At 69.0% G+C, this 5,000-nt stretch overlaps 2 non-coding genes across 2 annotated transcripts; both read left to right on the top strand.

Annotated features, from left to right (window-relative positions):
• Window positions 1-1,303: 1,303 nt before the first annotated feature.
• On the top strand, window positions 1,304-1,422 carry LOC148109972 (5S ribosomal RNA). The gene has a single exon (XR_015725017.1). It is a non-coding gene; the product is annotated as a 5S ribosomal RNA (ribosomal RNA).
• A 1,944-nt stretch (window positions 1,423-3,366) lies between these two features.
• On the top strand, window positions 3,367-3,485 carry LOC148109971 (5S ribosomal RNA). Its single transcript, XR_015725055.1, has one exon. It is a non-coding gene; the product is annotated as a 5S ribosomal RNA (ribosomal RNA).
• Window positions 3,486-5,000: the final 1,515 nt, after the last annotated feature.

Genomic DNA, 5,000 nt, shown 5'->3' with positions numbered 1-5,000 from the left:
GGCATGGCCCTCCTTCGCACCGGTCACCGTCCCTTTGCCCCTGGGCCCGGGCGTCCGTGCTCCGTGCGCACAGGACACGAGATGGCCAACCGCCCGGGGCCTCAGGCCCCGTGGGCACCCGACTCCGCGCCCCGTCTCAGCGGAACAGCGAGGCTCGCTCCCTCAGCGAGACCCCGGGGCGCCCCGCACCACGGCCACAAGGGCCACCAGAAAATAAAGGACGGGGCAAAAGAAAGAATGCCTCGCACGCCCCCACGCCAGAGGGGTGCTGGGCAGGAATGGCCGCCCATCGGGATTCCCGCCACCTGGGCTGCAAGTCCTCGGGCTCCGAGGGAGGGCTCCTATGGCAGCTCCAGGGCGCGGCCGCCTTGCCCTAAGCGCGCCCAAGCGCGACCGCCCTCCCGCGGGCTAGCTGCCGCGCCCACACAGCGTCCTGTGTGTCCCTGTGTGTGGGTGTGTGTCACCTGTGTGCACCTGGGTCTCTGTCCCTGTCCCTGTCCCCGTCCGCATCCGGGTCGGGGTCTGCGTGTCTGTGCTGGGGTGTGAGAGGGTCTGTGTGTTGGATAATCTAATCTCTCTCTCTCTTTCTCTCTGTCACACACACAGACACACACACACACACACACAGAGACACACAGACACACACACACACACACACACACACACACACACACACACACACTCTGTCCCTCCCCGTCTCTCCCGTCCAGTGTGTCCCCTAAGTGTTCCCCCACTCCGTGTCTCTCTGTCTTTCCCTGTGTGTCTGTGTGTCTGCGTATTGCGAGCCGGCCCCTGGTGTCTCTCGATCAGGTCCTGGTGTCGCTGGGTGGGGAGGGGAAGGGTGGCGGAGGAAGGGCCACGGGGTTGGGATGGTGATGATGGTCTGTGGTGGCGCCCGAGGCTTCCGGTGGGCTTTGAGCCCGGCGGCGGGGAGAGGAGGAAAGGCCAGTGGGCGGGTTGTGCTCCCCGCGGAGGGCGGGGGGGTTGGGGGCGCTCTGAGAACACCTCGGGCCTCGCCCCCGGCGCCCCGACCCACCCCGTTGCCATCCCGGGAGCCAAGCGGCGGCGCGGCAGGAGAGTCCCGGGACGGGAGAGCGCGCGGACTTCCGCGGCTCCAGGGTGCCGGAGGCATCTTGTCCCCTGGGCGTGCTGGCAGGCAGGCAGGCAGGCAGGCAGGCACCAGGCACAGGCCAGGCGAGGAGGGCTGACAATCGCTCGGCAGGGGCTGGGCTGGGGCTGGGGCTGGGGCTGGGGCTGGGAGGGGCGGAGCAGGCTCTTGGGGCACCGAGCGGCAGCCACAGGCGTCTACGGCCATACCACCCTGAACGCGCCCGATCTCGTCTGATCTCGGAAGCTAAGCAGGGTCGGGCCTGGTTAGTACTTGGATGGGAGACCGCCTGGGAATACCGGGTGCTGTAGGCTTTTCTCCTTTTCTTTTCCTTTCCTTGCCCTTCGCCCTCCCTTCCACTCCCTCTGCCGCCAGCGGCCCGCCCCCCCAACCTTGCCCAACCCGGCTCCATTCAAACCCCACGTGCCCCCACCTCACCACAGGCCATGCGTGGTGGGCCCGACCCGCTCGCCACACGCCACACGCCACACGCGCAGCGCAACGCGGAACCCTGGCCCTCTGCGGGTGCCCGTGGCACAGCCAGGCGCCCACAGCCCAGCCCTTCCACCTCCAAGCCCCAGGAACGCCCACAGCCTATCCCGGGGTGCGGGCTGGGGGCTGGTGTGCAGGGCGGTGGGCGCTCAGGGGGCGGCGCGAGCGGAGGCGGAGGCGGCGGAGGGGGGTGGAGGGAAAGCGGCCCGGGTGAGAGGAACCGCGGGAGCCCCGGGCGGGCCGTGACCCCGCCTCTGCAGGCGTGCGCTCCCTGGGTTCTCGGCCTCCTCCCTGCCTCCGGGCCCTCTCCTCTCCCGAGCCCCTAGCAGTTCGCTTGGGCCGCCCGCCCACCGCAGCGCCCCGGGCCAACCGCCTGCCGGCCCCGCCTCCTGCCTGGGCCCGCCTACACCTTCTCCCCACCAGCCCTGGGCTGCGCTCCCGCCAGAAGGGCATGGCCCTCCTTCGCACCGGTCACCGTCCCTTTGCCCCTGGGCCCGGGCGTCCGTGCTCCGTGCGCACAGGACACGAGATGGCCAACCGCCCGGGGCCTCAGGCCCCGTGGGCACCCGACTCCGCGCCCCGTCTCAGCGGAACAGCGAGGCTTGCTCCCTCAGCGAGACCCCGGGGCGCCCCGCACCACGGCCACAAGGGCCACCAGAAAATAAAGGACGGGGCAAAAGAAAGAATGCCTCGCACGCCCCCACGCCAGAGGGGTGCTGGGCAGGAATGGCCGCCCATCGGGATTCCCGCCACCTGGGCTGCAAGTCCTCGGGCTCCGAGGGAGGGCTCCTATGGCAGCTCCAGGGCGCGGCCGCCTTGCCCAAAGCGCGCCCAAGCGCGACCGCCCTCCCGTGGGCTAGCTGCCGCGCCCACACAGCGTCCTGTGTGTCCCTGTGTGTGGGTGTGTGTCACCTGTGTGCACCTGGGTCTCTGTCCCTGTCCCTGTCCCCGTCCGCATCCGGGTCAGGGTCTGCGTGTCTGTGCTGGGGTGTGAGAGGGTCTGTGTGTTGGATAATCTAATCTCTCTCTCTCTTTCTCTCTGTCACACACACAGACACACACACACACACACACACAGAGACACACAGACACACACACACACACACACACACACACACACACACACACACTCTGTCCCTCCCCGTCTCTCCCGTCCAGTGTGTCCCCTAAGTGTTCCCCCACTCCGTGTCTCTCTGTCTTTCCCTGTGTCTGTGTGTCTGCGTATTGCGAGCCGGCCCCTGGTGTCTCTCGATCAGGTCCTGGTGTCGCTGGGTGGGGAGGGGAAGGGTGGCGGAGGAAGGGCCACGGGGTTGGGATGGTGATGATGGTCTGTGGTGGCGCCCGAGGCTTCCGGTGGGCTTTGAGCCCGGCGGCGGGTAGAGGAGGAAAGGCCAGTGGGCGGGTTGTGCTCCCCGCGGAGGGCGGGGGGGTTGGGGGGCGCTCTGAGAACACCTCGGGCCTCGCCCCCGGCGCCCCGACCCACCCCGTTGCCATCCCGGGAGCCAAGCGGCGGCGCGGCAGGAGAGTCCCGGGACGGGAGAGCGCGCGGACTTCCGCGGCTACAGGGTGCCGGAGGCATCTTGTCCCCTGGGCGTGCTGGCAGGCAGGCAGGCAGGCAGGCAGGCAGGCAGGCAGGCAGGCACCAGGCACAGGCCAGGCGAGGAGGGCTGACAATCGCTCGGCAGGGGCTGGGCTGGGGCTGGGGCTGGGGCTGGGGCTGGGAGGGGCGGAGCAGGCTCTTGGGGCACCGAGCGGCAGCCACAGGCGTCTACGGCCATACCACCCTGAACGCCCCCGATCTCGTCTGATCTCGGAAGCTAAGCAGGGTCGGGCCTGGTTAGTACTTGGATGGGAGACCGCCTGGGAATACCGGGTGCTGTAGGCTTTTCTCCTTTTCTTTTCCTTTCCTTGCCCTTCGCCCTCCCTTCCACTCCCTCTGCCGCCAGCGGCCCGCCCCCCCAACCTTGCCCAACCCGGCTCCATTCAAACCCCACGTGCCCCCACCTCACCACAGGCCATGCGTGGTGGGCCCGACCCGCTCGTCACACGCCACACGCCACACGCGCAGCGCAACGCGGAACCCTGGCCCTCTGCGGGTGCCCGTGGCACAGCCAGGCGCCCACAGCCCAGCCCTTCCACCTCCAAGCCCCAGGAACGCCCACAGCCTATCCCGGGGTGCGGGCTGGGGGCTGGTGTGCAGGGCGGTGGGCGCTCAGGGGGCGGCGCGAGCGGAGGCGGAGGCGGCGGAGGGGGGTGGAGGGAAAGCGGCCCGGGCGAGAGGAACCGCGGGAGCCCCGGGCGGGCCGTGACCCCGCCTCTGCAGGCGTGCGCTCCCTGGGTTCTCGGCCTCCTCCCTGCCTCCGGGCCCTCTCCTCTCCCGAGCCCCTAGCAGTTCGCTTGGGCCGCCCGCCCACCGCAGCGCCCCGGGCCAACCGCCTGCCGGCCCCGCCTCCTGCCTGGGCCCGCCTACACCTTCTCCCCACCAGCCCTGGGCTGCGCTCCCGCCAGAAGGGCATGGCCCTCCTTCGCACCGGTCACCGTCCCTTTGCCCCTAGGCCCGGGCGTCCGTGCTCCGTGCGCACAGGACACGAGATGGCCAACCGCCCGGGGCCTCAGGCCCCGTGGGCACCCGACTCCGCGCCCCGTCTCAGCGGAACAGCGAGGCTCGCTCCCTCAGCGAGACCCCGGGGCGCCCCGCACCACGGCCACAAGGGCCACCAGAAAATAAAGGACGGGGCAAAAGAAAGAATGCCTCGCACGCCCCCACGCCAGAGGGGTGCTGGGCAGGAATGGCCGCCCATCGGGATTCCCGCCACCTGGGCTGCAAGTCCTCGGGCTCCGAGGGAGGGCTCCTATGGCAGCTCCAGGGCGCGGCCGCCTTGCCCTAAGCGCGCCCAAGCGCGACCGCCCTCCCGCGGGCTAGCTGCCGCGCCCACACAGCGTCCTGTGTGTCCCTGTGTGTGGGTGTGTGTCACCTGTGTGCACCTGGGTCTCTGTCCCTGTCCCTGTCCCCGTCCGCATCCGGGTCGGGGTCTGCGTGTCTGTGCTGGGGTGTGAGAGGGTCTGTGTGTTGGATAATCTAATCTCTCTCTCTCTTTCTCTCTGTCACACACACAGACACACACACACACACACACAGAGACACACAGACACACACACACACACACACACACACACACACACACACACTCTGTCCCTCCCCGTCTCTCCCGTCCAGTGTGTCCCCTAAGTGTTCCCCCACTCCGTGTCTCTCTGTCTTTCCCTGTGTGTCTGTGTGTCTGCGTATTGCGAGCCGGCCCCTGGTGTCTCTCGATCAGGTCCTGGTGTCGCTGGGTGGGGAGGGGAAGGGTGGCGGAGGAAGGGCCACGGGGTTGGGATGGTGATGATGGTCTGTGGTGGC

The sequence above is a fragment of the Ursus americanus genome, chromosome 6, assembly GCF_024610735.1.
Source record: "Ursus americanus isolate L20-20 chromosome 6, mUrsAme1.1.p, whole genome shotgun sequence".
NCBI classification, from domain to species: Eukaryota; Metazoa; Chordata; class Mammalia; order Carnivora; family Ursidae; genus Ursus; species Ursus americanus.
The sequence above is the reverse complement of the archived record's forward strand: the minus strand, read 5'-3'. Positions and strand labels throughout refer to the sequence as shown.